The sequence below is a fragment of the Phocoena phocoena genome, chromosome 11 (assembly GCF_963924675.1).
Source record: "Phocoena phocoena chromosome 11, mPhoPho1.1, whole genome shotgun sequence".
NCBI classification, from domain to species: Eukaryota; Metazoa; Chordata; class Mammalia; order Artiodactyla; family Phocoenidae; genus Phocoena; species Phocoena phocoena.
In genome coordinates, this window is record NC_089229.1 from 23,214,947 (window position 1) to 23,236,537 (window position 21,591).

A 21,591-nucleotide genomic window follows, 5' to 3' on the forward strand; every position below is an offset into this window, starting at 1 on the left:
CAGTTCGATTAGATTTCCAACACTTAAAACTAAGGTGACCATGTGTCCTCATTTTGGGACAGTCCTACTTTATACCTGTTCTCCCAGCATAGTTATTAATAGTGTTTTATTTCACTCTTGGAAGTGTCCTAATTGAGAGGATAAATTTAAAACTCAAAAGTCCAGACCAATACAGCCACACTGAAGAAATACCCCTGTGAAGTCCCAATTCCCAACAGCTTCTTAAATCATTCAGCACATACTGCGTTCTGACTGGAGAGAGTTCTGGTGAACACATTTGTCTCCATCTCTAATGAGGGTCTAGGGCTCCTTCTAGGTTGGCAACTGCCACTATGACTCCTTTATTCCAGCTCTGACATTTAGGCTATGGCTACTTAACAGTACCTAGGAGCCTTGCCCTGGTAGAACAAGGTGTACTTTTCTGGTTAAGCAGTTAGCCTCACTAGTCAATCTCTCTCTCACCCTCTGTGTCTCCCTCCCCGCTCCTCCTTGAGTACTCACATGCATCGCCCACCCCCCGACATGTACACATGCAACATTGGCCTAGATAAACACCACCAGCTCCCTTCGCTTATTCCATCACCATGTTTGCTCACTTTCCAGTTGTGTTAAAGGGCACAGATGTGTGTTGGGAGTTGGATGGGCAGACAAATAAGGTCACTAGGATCATTTTACAGGCCGTTGAAGACACATTGGATATTATTTGCCCTGTAGTAAGTTATGTTGTCTTCTTTGAATCTCTTGTTTTTCCCTGTTGATGAAGCAATACACTGAACTTGAGTCCAAGTTTCATCCTCACCAACTGTGTATATATATAACTTTATATATATATATAACTATATGTATAGTTTGTGTTTTTTTTGGAGTAGAGTGGGAGACAAAGGTTACTTATATGAACAAAAATTGTTGTCTAGGCAACATGAGTTAATACCCATTGTTAATATTTATTATTTACTCTTTGCCAGGCCTATGATTAAGTACTTTCTGTGTATCATATCACTTAATCCTCACAATAGCATGCCTAGTATGTATCATTAGCTTATACCTTTTTCAGATGAAGAAATTAAAGCAAAGAATTGGCAGAATCAGAATTCAAACCCAGGTCTGTGTGATCCTAGGTCTGTGCTTCTCCAGCTGATGTTATTCTGCTCATTTTTGTGTATGCGGACGAACACTCAACCTGAAGTCAGGAGCTCTGGTTTCCATTTCCCTCTCTGCCTTTAACCAGCTGGGTGACCTTCGGCAACTCCTGAGGTCCCATGGGCCCGATGATTTTGTGATTCTAGGTGTTTGGGTTTGGGGTCAGGAGTTCAGTTTTTCTTTAATGTTGTAAGGTCTAAATCTTCCCTTTGGTGGGGGATGCTTTTTATCAGTCACCAAGGCTTCCAGCTGCAAATCCAGAATAAAGGAGCAGGGGTGGTTGGTGACTGTGATGAAGGAGAAGAATTTCCTGCTGCCAGATATTTAGAAAATGGTGAAATTTGCATTGAAAGTATATTATTATTAGTAGAAAATAATGATTAATGCCATTTCATGTTCTTTTCACAAGTCATATTAGGTAGTGAACAATGATAACACTATGCATGATCGCTGATCCTTGTGACATTCAAAATAGATTCAAAATTCCCATTCCGCATACAGGACTCAGTTAGGCCACAATGTTAAATTCAAACTTAGGGGTCAGATTTAAAATTTAAATGCATATCTTCTTTGCATATCTTTTTTTTTTTTTTTTTTTTTTTTTGCGGTACACGGGCCTCTCACTGTTGTGGCCTCTCCCATTGCGGAGCACAGGCTCTGGACGCGCAGGCTCAGCGACCATGGCTCACGGGCCCAGCCGCTCCGTGACATGTGGGATCTTCCCGGACCGGGGCATGAACCCGTGTCCCCTGCATCGGCAGGCGGACTCTCAACCACTGCGCCACCAGGGGAGCCCTGCATATTTATTTTGACATAGCATTACAAATTACTCACTGTAATATGAATTAAAGATGGACTTTAGTACGATGGGGGAAACATTAAAAGAAATTCTGTTTAAATTTAAATCCCCTTTTTCCCTTTTCAGATTTTCTCCCCCATATTTATCCCTCAATGTATCTGCTGATTATCAAAAGTATTGCTGTTTAAACAGTAATTTGTTCATTTACATTTTATTGTCTTTAGCTGGTAGCAACTGCCAAGAAGTAGTGTTGATATCTTGAATCACAATTAGTTCATTGTGATGTTCCTAAATGAGAGAATTTTAAAAGTACTCTGTCCTATCTACATTTTAGTATTTACCTAATGTACGTAGTGTAGGGAGAACTGATGTCAAAAAAGAACAGAGTGGCAAATGTGCTTCTAAGTCTGTTACAATAGAGCCAGTAAAATGTGCAAAATGACAAATTAAATTTAATGTTCAGGTGCATTGCCAATTTGTTTGGGGGGTAAAAAGCACCATCCTTTGCTAACCCGATGAGAATTAATCAGATTTTAATTACATGATGTGCAACCTGGACTGTTTAGCACATTTATGCCGAGTAATCCCTGGGGCATCTCAAACCAAATAAAACTTCTGTCTTCTAAACCATGGGTTTGGTTTTGTGTTAATCATTTTTGGACCTTCTAATTTGTTTTTTTGTTTTGACAATCTCATTTCTTCTATGACACTAATAATTTCCTTTGGGTTTTTCTTTCTTACGGAAGGGAACAATTTGCTATTTTGTGTAAAGTGAAGGCAATGCCAGTCTCTGTGTCAGGGCCTGAAATTGTTTTCCCTGTATTTGCAAATATCCTCCCTGTTTTCATCTACCAGGGAAGCTCCCTGAGGTTAGGGGCGCAGTTTGTCACTACAGAGATGGAGCCTGACATTTTGGCCTCATTAACATGGTGTTATAACAAAGCGAGTGAACCTCAAACTTAATTTAGCAAAACAACCAAGCCCATAAAAAAGGGCAGGAAAAGAAAATCAGAGGTGCTTCCAGTAAACTGTTATTATTGAACCTAAACATTTTTCTTAAAATTGCCATAAGCTTCCTAGCTCTGTGCTGGTACTTAGGAAGTTCCACTCACGGATGCTAGCAAAAAGTTTCCACACGAGACTCAGCAGATAGAAATTCCCAGTTGCATTCATTTTTGAGCTTCTTCAGTTCCTGGAGGTCCTTGTTTAGCTTTTGATAAAATCAATCCTGAACTAATCAATGAGAAATTGCTGGGACTATGAATCCTGCAAAATCAATAAATTTGTATAATAATTACACAAGCATATTAGAGAAGCATAATAATACATAAGCAAGCAAACCCCAGGAAACATGCTCTTGAAATCTTTAAAACTCAGCCAGATGTGATGAAGTTTTACATACTTTGCTCTAGTTTAGGATAATCCTGGCACTTAAGACAAAGAATATTTTAAGACTCTCCTCTAATTTATGCAAGTTAAAAAAGTAACATATGTAACTCCTTTAAAAGCCCAAGTTATTAGTGAGTAGAAAAGTTTAAATTTTGAAAGAAAGGAGACCGGTTCATCCTGGATGCAGGGTCCTATCATCTGTCTGAAATGCCAAGTCCGTTCTCTTCCCCAACACCGTTCATATAGGCAGATCCAGTAACTGCTCACGGCTGCATTCTCATGATCTGCCCCAAGATGATGACTCCTTCTACCAGCCCAGGTCACTAATCTTGTTGTTCCTCTCAACCCAAAATTGTGGTGTCATGAAGAGAAAGCTGAATTGGAAATACACTTGAGTTCTAGTTACGACTATACCAGAAGCCCTTTAAATCTCTCAGCCTCAGTTTCCTTATCTCTAAAATGATTACAATAATGCTGAGTATATAAGGCGAAGTGTTGGAAAAAGCGCTGTCTAAATTGTTTACATTCTGTAGTTCCTGGATAACTTCCTGATCTGGAATAACTTCATCTCTGAGTAGAGGAGTCACAGTATGTGACTGTGATGGTTAGTTTTTTGTTTTTAAACATCTTTATTGGAGTATAATTGCCTTACAATGGTGTGTTAGTTTCTGCTGCATAACAAAGTGAATCAGCTATACATATACATATATCCCCATATCTCCTCCTTCTTGCATCTGCCTCCCACCCTCCCTATCCCACCCCTCTAGGTGATGACAAAGCACCGAGCTGATCTCTCTGTGCTATGTGGCTGTTTCCCACTAGCTATTTTACATTTGGTAGTGTATATATGTCCATGCCACTCTCTCACTTCGTTCCAGCTTACCCTTCCCCCTCCCCGTGTCCTCAAGTCCATTCTCTACGTCTGTCTTTATTCTTGTCCTGCCCCTAGGTTCTTCAGAAACCTTTTTTTTTTTTTTTTAAGATTCCATATATATGTGTTAGCATACGATATTTGTTTTTCTCTTTCTGACTTACTTCACTCTGTATGACAGTCTCTAGGTCCATCCACCTCACTACAAATAACTCAGTTTTGTTTCTTTTTATGGCTGAGTAGTATTCCATTATATACATGTGCCACATCTTCTTTATGCATTCAGCTGTTGATGGACACTTAGGTTTCTTCCAAGTCCTGCCTATTGTAAATAGAGCTGCAGTGAACATTGTGGTACATGACTCTTTTTGAATTATGCTTTTCTCAGGGTATATACCCAGTAGTAGGATTGCTGGGTCGTATGGAAGTTCTATTATTAGTTTTTTAAGGAACCTCCATACTGTTCTCCATAGTGGCTGTATCGATTTACATTCCCACCAAGAGTGCAAGAGGGTTCCCTTTTCTCCACACCCTCTCCAGCATTTATTGATTGTAGATATTTTGACGATGGCAATTCGGACCGGTGTGAGGTGATACCCCATTGTAGTTTTGATTTGCATTTCTCAAATGATTAGTGATGTTGAACATCCTTTCATGTGTTTGTTGGCAATCTGTGTAGCTTCTTTGGAGAAATGTCTCTTTAGATCTTCTGCCCATTTTTGGATTGGTTTGTTTGTTTTTTTGATATTGAGCTGCCAGAGCTGCTTGTATATCTTGGAGATTAATCCTTTGTCAGTTGCTTCGTTTGCAAATATTTTCATCCATTCTGAGGGTTGTCTTTTCATCTTGGCTATGGTTTCCTTTGCTGTGCAAAAGCTTTTAAGTTTCATTAGGTCTCATTTTTCAGAAAGGATCTTGCTGTGATTTATGTCATAGAGTGTTCTGCCTATGTTTTCCTCTAAGAATTTTATAGTGTCTGGTCTTACATTTAGATCTTTAAACCATTTTGAGTTTATTTTTGTGTATGGTGTTAGGGAGTGTTCTAATTTCATTCTTTTCCATGTAGCTGTCCAGTTTTCCCAGCACCACTCATTGAAGAGGCTGTCTTTTCTCCATTGTATATTCTTGCCTCCTTTATCAAAGTTAAGGTGACCATATATGCGTGGGTCTGTCTCTGGGCTTTCTATCCTGTTCCATTGATCTGTATTTCTGTTTTTGTTCCAGTACCATACTGTCTTGATTACTGTAGCTTTGTAGTATAGTCTGAAGTCCAGGAGCCTGATTCCTCCAGCTCCATTTTTCTTTCTCAAGATTGCGTTGGCTATTCAGGGTCTTTTGTGTTTCCATACAAATTGTGAAATTTTTTGTTCTAGTTTGTGAAAAATGCCTGTGGTAGTTTGATAGGGATTGCATTGAATCTGTAGATTGCTTTGGGTAGTATAGTCATTTTCACAATGTTGATTCTTCCAATCCAAGAGCATGCTTTATCTCTCCATCTGTTTGAATCATCTTTAACTTCTATCATCAGTGTCATAGTCTTCTGCATACAGGTCTATTGTCTCCTTAGGTAGGTTTATTCCTAGGTATTTTATTCTTTTTGTTGCAATGGTAAGTGGGAGTGTTTCCTTAATTTCTCTTTCATATTTCTCATCATTAGTGTATAGGAATGCAAGGGATTTCTGTGCATTAATTTTGTATCCTGCTACTTTACCAAATTCATTGATTAGCTCTTGTAGTTTTCTGATAGCCTCTTTAGGATTCTCTATGTATAGTATCATGTCATCTGCAAACAGTGACAGCTTTACTTCTTCTTTTCCTATTTGTATTCCTTTTATTTCTTTTTCTTCTCTGATTGCTGTGACTAAAACTTCCAAAACTATGTTGAATAATAGTGGTTACAGTGGACAACCTTGTCCTGTTCCTGATCTTAGAGGAAATGGTTTCAGTTTTTCACCATTGAGAATGATGTTGGTTGTAGGTTTGACATATATGACCTTTATTATGTTGAAGTAAGTTCCTTCGATGTCTACTTTCTGGAGGGTTTTTATCATAAATCGGTGTTGAATTTTGTCGAAAGCTTTTTCTGCATCTATTGTGATGATCATATGATTTTTATCCTTCAATTTTTTAATATGGTGTATCACTCTGATTGATTTGCGTATATTGAAGCATCCTTGCTTTCCGGGGATAAACCCCACTTGGTCATGGTGTATGATCCTTTTAATGTTCTGTTGGATTCTGTTTGCTAATATTTTTTTGAGGATTTTTGTATCTATGTTCATCAGTGCTATTGGCCTGTAGTTTTCTCTCTTTGTGACATCTTTGTTTGGATTTGGTATCAGGGTGATGGTGGCCTTGTACAATGAGTTTGGGAGTGTTCCTCCCTCTGCTGTATTTTGGAAGAGTTTGAGAAGGATAGGTGTTAGCTCTTCTCTAAATGTTTGATAGAATTCACCTGTGAAGCCATCTGGTCCAGGACGTTTGTTTGTTGGAAGATTTATTTATTTATTTATTTTTTGTGGTACGTGGGCCTTTCACTGTTGTGGCCTCTCCTGTTGTGGAGCACAGGCTCCGGACACGCAGGTTCAGCAGCCATGGCTCACGGGCCCAGCTGATCCGCGGCATGTGGGATCTTCCCAGACCGGGGCACAAACCCGTGTCCCCTGCATCGGCAGGCGGACTCTCAAACGCTGCGCCACCAGGGAAGCCCTTGTTGGAAGATTTTAAATCACAGTTTCAATTTCAGTGCTTGTGATTGGTCTGTTTATATTTTCTGTTTCTTCCTGGTTCAGTCTCGGAAGGTTGTGCTTTTCCAAGAATTTGTCCATTACTTCCAGGTTGTCCATTTTATTGGCATATAGTTGCTCGTAGTAATCTCTCATTATCCTTTGTACTTCTGCATTGCCAGTTGTTACTTTTCCTTTTTCCTTTCTAATTATATTGATTTGAGTCTTCTCCCTTTTTTTCTTTTTTTTTTTTTTTTTTTTTTTTTTTTCTCCCTTTTTTTCTTGATGAGTCTGGCTAATGGTTTATCTTCTCAAAGAACAAGCTTTTAGTTTTATTGATCTTTGCTATTGTTTTCTTCATTTATTTTTCATTTATTTCTGATCTGATCTTTAAGATTTCTTTCCTTCTGATAACTTAGGGGTTGTTTTGTTCTTCTTTCTCTAATTTCTTTAGGTGTAAGGTTAGGTTGTTTGAGATGTTTCTTGTTTCTTGAGGTAGGATTGTATTGCTCTAAACTTCCCTCTTAGAACTGCTTTTGCTGCATCCCATAGGTTTTGGGTCATCGTGTTTTCATTGTCATTTGTTTCTAGGTATCTTTTTATTTCCTCTTTGATTTCTGAAGTCATCTCTTGGTTATTTAGTAGTATATTGTTTAGCCTCCATGTGTTTGTGTTTTTTACAGTTTTTTCCTGTAATTGATATCTAGTCTCACAGTGTTGTGGTTGGGAAAGATACTTGATATGATTTCAATTTTATTAAATTCACCAAGGTTTGATTTGTGACCCATGATATGATCTATCCTGGAGAATATTCCATGAGCACTTGAGAAGAAAGTGTATTCTGTTGTTTTTAGATGGAATGTCCTATAAATATCAATTAAGTCCATCTTGTTTAATGTATCATTTAAAGCTTGTGTTTCCTTATTTATTTTCATTTTGGATGATCTGTCCATTGGTGAAAGCAGGGTGTTACAGTCCCCTAATATGATTGTGTTACAGTCAATTTCCCCTTTTATGGCTGTTAGCATTTGCCTTATGTATTGAGGTGCTCCTATGTTGGGTGCATAGAGATTTACAATTGTTATATCTTCTTCTTGGATTGATCCCTTGATCATTATGTAGTGTCCTTTTTTGTCTCTTGTAAAAGTCTTTATTTTAAAGTCTATTTTGTCTGATATGAGAATTGCTACTCCAGCTTTCTTTTGATTTCCATTTGCATGGAATATCTTTTTCTAAAAGATACACTTTCAGTCTGTATGTGTCCCTAGGTCTGAAGTGGGTCTCTTTTAGACAGTATATGTGCAGGTCTTGTCTTTGTATCCATTCAGCCAGTCTGTGTCTTTTGGCTGAAGTATTTAATCCATTTACATTTAAGGAAGTTATCAATATGTATATTCCTATTATCATTTTTTTTGGTGGTACGTGGGCCTCTCACTGCTGTGGCCTCTCCCACTGCGGAGCACAGGCTCCGGATGCACAGGCTCAGTGGCCATGGCTCACAGGCCCAGGCGCTCCATGGCACGTGGGATCCTCCCAGACTGGGGCACAAACCCGCGTCCCCTGCATCAGCAGGCTGACTCTCAACCACTGCACCACCAGGGAAGCCCCCTATTACCATTTTCTTAATTTTTTGGGGTTTGTTATTGTAAGTTTTTTCCTTCTCTTGTGTTTCCTGCCTAGAGAAGTTCCTTTCGTATTTGTTGTAAAGCTGGTTTGGTGGTGCTGAATTCTCTTAGCCTTTGCTTGACTGTAAAGGTTTTAATTTCTCCGTCAAATCTGAATGTGATCCTTGCCAGGTAGAGAAATCTTGGTTGTAGGTTATTCTGTTTCATCACTTTAAATATGTCCTGCCACTCCCTTCTGGCTTGCAAAGTTTCTGCTGAAAGATCAGCTGTTAACCTTATGGGGATTCCCTTGTATATTATTTGTTGCTTTTCCGTTGCTGCTTTTAATATTTTTTCTTTGTATTTAATTTTTGATAGTTTGATCAATATGTGTCTTGGCGTGTTTCTCCTTGGATTTATCCTGTATGGGACTCTCTGCACTTCCTGGACTTGACTATTTCCTTTCCCTTGTTAGGGAAGTTTTCAATTATAATCTCTTCAAATATTTTCTCAGTCCCTTTCTTTTTCTCTTCTTCTTCTGGGACCCATATAATTCAAATGTTGATGCTTTAATGTTGTCCCAGAGGTCTCTGAAACTGTCCTCAATTCTTTTCATTCTTTTTTCTTTACTCTGCTCTGAGGTAGTTATTTCCACTCTTTTATCTTCCAGGTCCCTTATCCATTCTTCTGACTCAGTTATGCTGCTATTGATTCCTTCTAGAGATTTTAAATTTCATTTATTGTGTTGTTCATCATTTGTTTGCTCTTTAGTTCTTCTAGGTCCTTGTTTAACATTTCTTATATTTTCTCCCTTCTATTTCCAAGATTTTGGATCATCTTTACTATTATTACTCTGAATTCTTTTCCCGGTAGACTGCCTATTTCCTCTTCATTTGTTTGGTCTGGTGGGTTTTTACCTTGCTTCTTCATCTGCTGTGTGTTTTTCTGTCTTCTCATTTTGCTTAACTTAACTGTGTTTGGGGTCTCCTTTTTGCAGGCCGCAGGTTCGTATTTCCCATTGTTTTTGGTGTCTGCCAACAGTGGCTAAAGTTATTTCAGTGGGTTGTGCAGGCTTCCTGCTTGAGGGGAATGGTACCTGTGTTCTGGTGGATGAGGCTGGATCTTGTCTTTCTGGTGGGCAGGACCGTGTCCAGTGGTTTGTTTTGGGGTGTCTGTGACCTTATTATGATTTTAGGCAGCCTCACTGCTAATGGGTGGGGTTGTGTTCCTGTCTTGTTAGTTGTTTGGCATGCGGTGGCCAGCACTGGAGCTTGCTGTTCGTTGAGTGGAGCTGGGTCTTAGCATTGAGATGGAGATCTCTGGGAGAACTTTCGCCGTTGGATATTACGTGGAGCCGGGAGGTCTCTGGTAGACCAATGTCCTGAACTCGGCTCTCACACCTCAGAGGCACTGGCGTGCCTGTGCCAGCTGGAGTACCAAGACCCTGTCAGCCACATGGCTTTTCTCTTTTCCAGTCTGTTTTGGACTCAGCCAGTGAGGGATGGATGATTCTCAGTGCACAGATGAAGGACACACACTTTGCCCTTAGGGTCTAAGGCCCCTGTCTTCTGTCCCCATAAGTTCTAGATCACCAGCTCATTATGCAAGGTAAAACTCAGGAACAGCCAGGTGGGAGAGATGCAGAGGGCAAAGTATGGGGAGAGGGCTCGGAGCTCCCATGCCCTTTCCAGCCTGCCATTCTCCCCAAATCTCTGCGTGTTTGCCAACCCAGAAATTCACTGAACTCCCTCCTTTTTTGGGTTTTTCTGGATGCTTTGCCTTCTTTATTTTGACTTAGGAAAAGGCACAGAGAGCATCATAGCCCCTTCGGAGGCTTTGCTTCCACAGCTGTGGAGATGGCTTCATTCTTAGGCAGTCAGGACCAAGCACCATGTAAACAGACATCCTTTGTGCAGCTCTGGAGGAAAGGACTGCCATAGGTGTTTGTAATGGCGGGGAATGCCAGCATGGGCAGATCTTCAAAGAGAATTGGAAGGTACCAATACATATTGCAAACAAAAATAGAAGAATAAAACAGTTTGGTACTAGAACCATGTAAGTTCTAAACTGTACTTTATTATAGTTAAAAATTTTTCCCTTCAAAGTTTAATTTTATTTTTAAAGTAATAGAGCAATTCTGCATAAATTGCTTTATGGAATGATTTTGTCAAATTCTTGAATGTGAGAAGGTAGACTGTAGATCTAGTGCTGTTATAATGGGTAATATTGCTGCCTGTGGTCTGTAAGCAAGCTACAGATTCCTAGGGCTTAGTAAAGGAAAGAGGAGACAGCACAGACCCAAAGTACCTAAACCTACACAAAATGGTAATAAAAGACAAAGGTTGGAATTAGTTATTGTATTAACTTTGATCTTTAGAAGGTTTCTTCCACTTAAAACAGTCCTCTCAGTGCTGGATATTAGCTTTATTTCTTCTGTTTTTGAATTCCAAATGATATTTTTGGAGTGAATAGTTATTTTCCATGGAATTTTAAAGACTTTTCTTATGTACCAAGTAAGGCTTAAATTTTAGAAATCTGCTTTTGAAGCCAGAATTCTTTAGAAAAGCCAAAAGCTTTTGAATAGAGTTTTTGATAGGCAATTCTTATTCTTTGAGCAACTAACAGCTACTTTATTCAGGCTATATATGAAAATTAAATTTCAAAATCCGAACCTTCCTCCCCCACACAATAATTGTTTTCTTTGGTGCTCTAGTTGGGCTCATTCCTCAAGCCCCCCTCCAATGATTTGATAACACCTAATTATCTGAACTAAAATAAAATCTACTTGAAATACCTAGAGTGGTTTCCATTTTCCTGCACAAACCCTGACGAATAGTGAGTATATGAGCATAATATAGCAGGGTATAGAAAGAGGAGGCTAGATATTTAAGACAGACTTGTCTTGATTTTCAGTTTTGCCTAGGGCCACTGTGTTTACCTTCCATCAAATGGGGACAATTTAAAACTATGTGTGCAAAACATTTGAGATAGGCATGCATGCATACAGCTCACCCAGAACAACATTCTTAAGTGAACCATTGCAAGTGTACATCTACAGACCCAGATGACATTAGTCTTTAGTTTCTGCCCTGCAGAATAATTGAAATTAAGTTTTGCCCTGGAGGATTCTCCAGCCTGTGAGAGAAACTAGCAGCATGCAGACAACTTCAGGCTATTTTAGCAGTCGCTTTGCTGGAACTGGGGTGGTGTAGGGCATCTGTTTATTAAAGAACAGATTGTAAGGCTGGTCAAGGTGGATAACCAGGCCTCAGTAGACAAAACTGGCTGATGGGGTGCCCACTTATATCATACCATATTTATTCTTCCAGAAGCTGTTCAGTCAGTTAAAGAGGATGACCTTCAATGGTATAAATGAGGACTATTTGGGGGGGCGGGTGTCAAGAGTATGCTAGCAGCTATGATCTCTTGCTAAAACAAATTATTTTATTTACTTGTTTGCTTTTATTCCATCCTTCATCACGTAAATGTAGGCTTCTTGATAGGGACCTTATATGTCGTGTTCACTGCTCTATCCTTAATAAATAATATGTTTTTATCTATTCAAATCATTCAAGAACCAAATATTGAATATGCACTATGACCCAGGTCCTGGGCTGGGCCCTGGGGATATAGCAGTAAAAAGGCTTGGCTTCATAGGTTTATTGGTAGTAATAGGAAAGTAAAATCATTAGCGAGGCATCTTTTCTGAAGTTGGGCTTTGAAAATTAAAAAAAAAGTCACCATCTTTTTATTGCATACAATATGTAGTAACACTGTTGGAGACTGATAGGGTGCCAGATATGGCTTTTATTTTACCTGTTAAAGGAGATTTATAGACAGCTCAGAGAGGCTCTACAGCTAAACATTTTGATTTTAGTCTAATTGGAAAAGAGAATTTAATTTTACTGACAATTATAGGGGAATAAAGAATGCACTTAAATTGAAATTAAAAAGTAAAATAGTAAGCTAGTTTAGTTTATTGTGATATTGTAGTTTTTCCCTGATAATTTGTATTACATGGTCATATTCACAATTTCATAGAATACATTAAATTCTGTGGTTTATTATAATAAGGATATTATACTATGTAAATTGATAGCTTTAAAAGAAAAACACTTTTTTTTTTTGGTAAGTGAAAAGATTGAGCTCTTTACCTTGAAAGGGATTTAAAAATTAGGTCACCTTGTTCATTTTCTTCACATTATGGAATACAGGTCATTGAAGTCTAGCTTTGTTTAGCTTTCCTTGCTCCCATTTTTGACAAAGTGATAAAGAACCTAATTACTAACCTACTCAGCTAACAAAGATGGGGGGAATCACCTTCTCAAAAATGGAAAAGTACCTTTTCAAATGTATTAAGGGCCCATCAAATTCTGGACTTGAAATATATCCCACTTAGCGCCTGGGTGAGGAAGTGTGTGTTGAGGAGAGCGTAGCTCCCGATTAGCTCCCTCGCTTGGGTATTGGGAGTTAAAGACCTCTGTGCTGTGCTTGGCTTCCCATTTCTTGGAAAATTGCTCGTTGAGAGCAGGGACAATGTCTCTGAAGCACTCATTATATATTTTCTGAATAAATGAAGAAAGCTTGGCAGCATCAACTGGTGTGGGGATCCTGATCTTTCTGAGCCTGTATTTCTACCTGTCTGTACCTAAATTTCACATGTGTGTGATCAGGGGCAACTTACTTAACTTTTCGCAGCATCAGTTTCCCCATTTGTAAAGTGGATATTCTCAAATTATCTCCTTCATAGGACTGGAATAAATAGGATTGAATAAATGAGATAATCTGTGAGAAGGAGTTAGCACAGGGTCTGATACATCATGAACACTCATTATTGTGAATACTGAATGTCACCCATTATTGCTGTTATTAAAGGTGCATTTCCACATTCAGAGACAGGTACTGACATTCAGAGAGACTGACTTCATCATGGCCACACAGAGCCAGAACTAGGACTCACTTCATATGTCTACTAGCCCAGTTTACCTTCTATTATATAGATGCCAACAGTTCTGAAAGTGTTTTCTCAAAATCCTAATATTGTTTATGTTAATACGATGGAGAGGTCCTAGAAATTTCATTGATCCAGCATCCAAACCACAAATCCCAGCAGTTCTCTATTACCCAGAAGGAATAAAAATTCTTCATTAGAATGAGCTAATGTTTTGACTCTGTAAACATGGCCCCTTCACTCTTAATCAGCTTCACCTCAGTGAATGCTGAATACATCTCTTAATTATTAGAAGAAAATTCTTTATGCTGCTTTCTGTGTTCCCCACCTGGTCCCTGGTGAATTTCTACTTCGGCCATCTTTCTCCATGTCTCTTTCTTCTCTGGTTCTTTAAAACTTGGTGTTTCTCAGATTTCCCTTCTTTTCTTGTGATCTATGCTCCCCTTGATTGATCTGATAGATTTTTCTAGGTTTAAGTAGTTGGTTACATCCAAATCTACATCTCTAGCTCTGACTCTTGCCCCTCTCGCCCTAGGCTGGATTATTCAGCTATCTACCCTATTATTACTTGGATGTCTGTGGCAGAAATGGCTAGATGCTTACCCTACCCTGTTCTTTCTGGGCACACAGGAAGACTATAATTGCTAGCCTCTCCTGCATTTAGTTTGGGAATGAGCCCTAGCTTATGGATTGATATGAACGGAAATGATATGCACCAATCCCTCACTTTCCTATCCTCATGCCTGGAAGCAAAGTTCTCCAAGATGGCAGAGTCACAATATGGGAGGAGCCTGGATTCCTGAGTCACTCCTTGAAGGGGAGCTTCCTAGGAGAACTGCCCAAATTGCAATAGGCTGTAATATGAGCAAGGAATAAAAGTTTGTTAAGCCACTGAGATTTTTGGGCTATTTGTTGCCACAGTAGAGCTTGATCTTTATTAATACAGTGTCCCTTAGGCACCTTGAGTTCTGCAGGTAGTCAGTTTTCCACCTCAGTTGATGGCACCGTCCTCTATTCAGTCACCCAACTCATAGCCCATAGTTCTCAACTGAATCCAGTTAATAACCAACTCCTGCGGATTTTAACTCCCATATTTTTTCTTGGAATTATCTTTTTTAAAAAACCATTACCCTAATTGAGGCTCTTGCTATTTCTTACCTGCCTGTTGATTTTAAATTTGAATGAATTTAAAACAAGCCAGGAATCCTCCTATTAGAATAGTTGGTCATTATTAAAAGGCATTCTCAGCAGGGAACATAAGAGAATGTGGTGACAATAAAACAGTGCAGTACAGTTGATGTCTGGAAATAAGTAAATCTCTACATAACTGATGAAGGAAGTGCGGACCTCCCTGCCCTTTGCTCTGTGCTGATGATGCTCGTATACAAAGAAAAAAAGACCCCATGTGATGCACAGATGCACAAGTGAGGCTTAATGCAATTAACCATGGACACCTGGATACTTCCTACTTACCGTCTTCTACTTTATCTTTTCATCCACTCACACATGCTTTTGATAAAGGGTCATGATGCCAGCTGCTTACTGGGCGCAGATCAAAACTGGAGCAATAGTCTGGCAGGGGTCTTCTTGCTAAGCTTAACCCTACCTGGGAGAGTCAGTTAGCTCAAAACACTTCTAATCACCTGTGATCCCTCCTTATGTCTCCTACAGAGCGTGGGACTGTAGTTGACAGCTCCCAGGCTCCCCTGTCCATTTAGTGATGCTCTCTTTATAAAAGCACCTCTTGATTTATCAGCCTATAGTCCCTCTCCCATGAAAAGGGAGCCCCTCTTCAATCATGCCACTCCTGTTTAGAAGCCCTTCCTATACTGGCATTAAGCAGTGGTCCTGCATGTTCTTAATTTCTGTGGCAGCTCTCCCTCTTCCAAACCTCAGGTGCATTACCTCTGAATATTGAAAAAAATTAAGTCTGTGTTTAAAAATAGGGTTCTCCTTTAAATAATTGTTCAGCTGTCCATAGTTCTGGTCTTCCTTGTAGAATAAAAAGATCTTATTGACTCTATTTACAATAGCCAGGACATGGAAGCAACCTAAGTGTCCATCGACAGATGAATGGATAAAGAAGATGTGGCACATATATACAATGGAATATTACTCATCCATAAAAAGAAATGAAACAGTTATTTGTAGTGAGGTGGATGGACCTAGAGACTGTCATACAGAGTGAAGTAAGTCAGAAAGAGAAAAACAAATACCGTATGCTAACACATATATATGGAATCTAAAAAAAAAAAAAAAAAAAAGGTTTCTGAAGAACCTAGGGGCAGGACAGGAATAAAGACACAGACATAGAGAATGGACTTGAGGACCCGGGGAGGGGGAAGGGTAAGCTGGGACGAAGTGAGAGAGTGGCATGGACATATATACACTACCAAATGTAAAATAGCTAGCTAGTGGGAAGCAGCCGCATTGCACAGGGAGATCAGCTCCGTGCTTTGTGACCACCTAGAGGGGTGGGATAGGGAGGGTGGGAGGGAGGGAGACGCAAGAGGGAGTAGATATGGGGATATATGTATATGTATAGCTGATTCACTTTGTTATACAGCAGAAACTAACATGCCTTGTAAAGCAATTATGCTCCAATAAAGATGTTAAAAAAAAAAAAAGATCTTACTGAAATCTGGAATGGCAGCAAGGAACATAGCAATTTTGACGTCTTTGGACATATTTGTGCTGGGTTTTATAGGAAAGTTTGTGACTATTAGAGAGATGTACCAAAATGCAGTGACTAAATTTGCCCTGCCCTGCTCAAGAAGGCATTTGGGAACTATCTCTGCACCTACAACTATTTCCCATATAAGTATGAAATCGGCCACACTAGTCATTCTTACTACCGACCTTCTTCTTCTGGACCTTAACCTGGTCCCTGTTTCAGGCTTACAGTTTCATTTTGTCCCCTTCTCCTTTCCAGAATCCTGGCCACACCCAACAGACAGTGACGCCATCTACACTTCCATGGGAATGACAGCTACTCTGTTGTCTTTTCTAAGAGTATTTCCCTTTAACACACCATTACCAATTGTAAAATGAAAGATTTTGCTTCTATTAGAGGAATTTAAAGTGAACTTGAGTATAAGGATGCGAGGACATTTTTAAGAAGAATTGTTTTCTCTGAAATCCTTCCCTAACTCATAACTGTGCTGGCGGACATTCTCCATCTGGTTTGAGGCGGGCCCCATTAGCATCTCATTATCTGTCATAGGGAAATAGGTACTGTGCTATCTTTCATCTCCTATAAAAGTATTCCCTCTATGTAAAAAGAACAAAGACTTAAAAAGTGAGAACATAAATGGAGAAGCATTTCTCTGTTTTCTTCTTCTCTACAGTGCATACAGCCAGGTAATTTCCTAACTCTGTAGCTTTGCACACACCATTCCCATGTCAGAAATGCCTCTCTTCCTACCTTCCCATCCATCCTTTAAGAGGTGCTCCCCCCATGAGGTTCTCCGTGGTCCCTCCAACTGAATTTACTTATTTTCTCTGTTTATATCTTGGCTACAGCATTTTGCAACATTTTGCATTTTTGTAATCTATAGCACACTCAGGCACAGAAAAATCTTGACCCTTTGCAAATACAATGCAGTGTGTTACTTGTGAGATTTTATAAGCTCTGAGCATTAAAATCTTGATCATTGCAGTCAGGTGGGATCCACCCAGTTTAGAATTACATGTATATGACAAAATCTAAAAAGCGCTCTTTATCTTAGGAATTTATCGAGATAATAAAATGTTAGCTGCCTTGAAGCAACGTGGGGTATAAATAAGTAAAAAATAACTGAACCCATACTATGCAATGAGAACTACATGCAGTTACTAGACAAAATTATTTATAAAGAAGGAATTATACATTATACATGGGGGGATTCTGATGTTGGTCAGTTTTCTCCTCATTAAAGAATTGATAACCTACTCAGCAGTGTGGCCAACAGAAAGTTTTCTGTTCTGTGCTGGATATTTTTTTTCCCCTCTTTGTATCCTCCAAGTTCTACCAGCTCCTGGATTCTTTCTGTGTGTCCCTTGTTGTTTTGATCCCACATTTGCAGTAAAATGTTGCTTTCTTCTATCAGAGCCCTTAATGTTATTTGCAGAAAACCCATAGTCCTTGATTTTTCATTTGTTCTTATGTCCTACAAAATCACCTTACTTTTCCCTTTCTGTACTTTGTGTTTCTGCAGAGGTGGGACGTCTTCCTGCCATGTCCTTGTATTGCAAGAGTAACTTCTTAAATCAACTATACTTCAGTTTAAAAAAGAGTAACTTCTTGAATGGGATCTGAGCTAAAGCTAGATTCTCTGTTGGGGCACTGACATGGTAGAGACACCCCCGCTTCTCATCATTCGTCAGGAGACATGGAGGTGCAGCCTCTAGGAGTGTTACTCCTTAGTCACTCCGTACCCAGCCAACCTCTTGCGGAGCCTATCTCATGATAGTATTTGTGTCTGTGCTTTATCTGCTCTACTAGACTGTAACCTCTTGATGTCTAGACTGTAACCTCTTGATGTCAACAAGACTGTAACCTCTCGTGCCTTATCTGCTCTACTAGGCTGTAACCTCTTGATGTCAAATTGTATCTCATTCAATTTGTACCCCCCAGGGCTCCAAACAGTCTTGCATAGGGTGGGTGCTCATGAAATGTTTAATGAATTGAATTGCATTAGCTGTTACTCTAAGTACACAAAAAGGGGTGCTAGATCTCTGAAGAGCCTTAATTCACCTCATGGGGTTACATGGAGATACTGTCAGACTTAGTTTATACACACAAGCTCTCCATGGGTAAAGTTAATGCCAATTAATGACGAGCTTCTGCAATGGAGAGAAAACACATTTTTACCTAAAGGCTGATCAGTTTCTTTTCTGCTGTATATCTCAGTGATCATAAAGCAAGAAGACCCCTGGGACTCTGTTCCATTTAGGCAAAGGCAGGTGTGCTGGGAAGCTTTGTATTTGCACACAAACACAGAAAGCAGGGCTTATTTTTGCAATTACTTGTGAAAGCTGCCCATGTTTTCCAGCATGTAAATTAGGACTTGAAGGAAGACATCTAATTGCATTTCGCTCCAACTAATTGCCAACTCAAAAGTTTAGATCAGTGTGTATACCATACTTAACTTTTGTGTTGTTTTCATTACTAACACACTTAGCTCAGTAGAATGAAAAATAATGAGCCAGAATTAAAAAGGCTTGAGGGTTGCCCCATTAAGAAAATGCTTTGGGTGGTAAGGAAACTTGCAGGAATGCAGCAAAGCCATGGCTAAAATTACAGGCCAAGATTGCCTGGGGATTGTGCTTCTCTGTTGGTTTGCTGATAAAGGTTAGATAGAGAGAAAAAAAATAGAGATGGCATTTGGAGTCATTGCATGTATTCTGCCACAAGGAGGGGCCGTGGTTACAACCACCGATGTGTCCTTGACTTGTATTAAACTAGTAGCCTTTCCTGCATGAAAAACAAAACCTACTTACAAGAGCTTTTTAAAAATGTGCTACACATCCGGAAAGAATGGTATGGTCTTTTGTGAGTAATATAAACATGCTGTGATATCCTTATGTTATTAAATGAACATTACAAAGCATGACAGAATCACAACCACACAAAAAAAATAAGGACAAGTTACAATGTTGATGGGAAAATAAAAAGGGAGAAGCTTTTTCACATGTTGTCACAAAAGCATAACTGGCCGCCTCAGAATTCTCCTGTTTTCTCAGCAAGAGTTATTCTCCAAAGGACACAATAAACTTTTTGTCCTTCTAAACACAGAAGTCAAAAAAATGTATCCTTGAAGCTCAATTTAGCAGCAACGAGTTTGCACCCGTTGGGGAGACTTTATTCAGAAATGGTTAGTTCCTGGGTTTCTAAATGAAGGATCAGAAAGGAGACTGGATGCATCTTGGAAAAACATATGAATTAAATAATATGCTCCCACCACAGCATCCCTCTGTACACATCCTCTGCCATTCTTTAGTGAGTAGTTTAATGCCAGGCACGGTGCTAGATGCAGCAGCTACCCCAGAGGTGATGCTCAGTGAAATACCTATTGTTGTTGAGTTTCTAGGCAGGTGGGGAGCAGATATTTAAAAAATAGAGATGTAAGTAGATATATACTTATAAACTATGTGAAGTGCCACGAAGGAAAAAGAACAGGAATTGATGAAGACCCCGAATGTTGCACCTCATTGAATCAGGAAAGCTTAGCAAAGTCTCTCCTAAGAAGTGACATTTAAGCTGAAACCTAGAGGGTGAGTAAGATTTAGCCAAAGCAGGGGGAATAGATATTTCCAGACAGATGGAAGGACTGGTGTGAAGGCCCTGCAGTTTGACACATTAGAGGGACTTGGAAGGCAGCACTTAGGATTGGGTCTTGGTGACTGAGGAGGAGAATGGCTTGAAATGCAACTGGGAAGATTGTAGAGGCAGGACCACACAGGGCCCTGTAGACCATGCTAAGGGATTTAGTTGTTATCCTGGAAGCAATAGGAAGTTATTGAAGGTTAGAGGTGATGAAGATCAATTTATAAAGATCTCTTTGTAGAGAAAGGATGGGAGAGAGGCCAAAGTAAAAGCCAGGAGACCAGTTGGGAGGAAATTACCATGGGGTTAGTGATTTACCTGTTCATCATTTACCTGTTCATTCTCAAATCCATTCCCCACTCTTCCCTTGCAAAACAAAGTCTATTTCCCAAACTCTCTGGCCAACTACCTTTTGGGTGGGCTGAACCAATGGAAGACAGTGGAAGGAGATGGCAGAACTAGAGGAAGGGAGAACCCAGGATATTTCCTCTTGTCTCTTTCTTCTTTGTGGTGCATCCCTAGCAATGTTAGTCATTTTGGTGTCAGCTGTTCTGTCCCCTGGACAGTCCCATTGTTTGTGGGCCCAGATCCTGCAGGACACTGTTCTTCATGGTTCGTGTTTCTGAAACCTGGCTTCTCTAGTTCTTAAACTTGAGCAGTGCCATCTCTTCCCTCGGTTCCTCCAGTCCTGGAGGGAATAGTGGCTACCTGATGTCACTAATCTCCGGGTTGCATCATCATATCCCGTTTGGCTTTTCAGCTCTTCTAACACCTTTCTAACTAGCACCCTATATTAAATTCCCTCTAATCAGAGCTTGGACTTCATTTTCCTCGCGTTATCCTGGTTGATGTAATGAGCAACAATGGTAACTTGGACCCAGGTGACAGCAGTGAAGGGTGAGCAAATATATGGACTTGAGGAAGTTTTTGGAATCCTATGTGACTTGAGGGAAGACATTGGAGAAATGAGATAGATCTGTGAGCTTTATGTAAAGTTTCCCAGCACCCTGAGCAGGATTAATTAATCTGTGGCTAAATTTAGCTGGCATTGACTTGACTGTGGAAAACAAATGACCATTGGATCATCTCCTATGCAGTATGGACATTTCCTGAAGCCCTCATTTATGGTCGTGAAGTGATCAACAGTTGGATCCAAGCTAATCACTCCACCCACAAGCTCCCACCTTTACATTCTAATTTCTAAGACCTGAGGTCTGGATAATGTTCTTGGGACTACAGAACAATGTCTGACTATAGCCTTTGAAAGACTGTCACTTAAAATAAGGAGGGGATGGTTTCCTTTTGTTAAGAAATAATTTCCCCCCAATTATTTCCTAGCTTTTTTTCCTTTTTCTTAAAAGATTGATAGCCTTTCTTGTTTCTTCTGCTTTTTGAAAGCAGCCTGTTCTAACATTTACTGTCTGTTCCCCTGACCCCATCTCCCCCTTGTAGCTCTGCTCTAGCACCCTCTGACTGGAGAAGCTGTTGTCTGTGTTGACACAGTCCTCCATCTCCCTTTTTCCTCTGGTCCACTTGAACCCTTTGAGCAGGACTCAGGACTCTGTGAAGTCACAGGGGGTGTGGGTAACAAAGTGGGACAGAGCAAAGCATCAGCGACATTCCTGCTGTGGCTTACGGCGGGCTGTGCACATCAGGACGGTGACAAGCCATGCTGCTTCTGTGGGCCTTCCTTTGGATATCTCAGGCTGCAGAATAAACTATTCAGGAATATTTGGGAGTTTTTCTTAGAACAGATTTCTGTGGCCCTGGGAGTCTAAAAATAACTACTAGGAGATTAATGTGT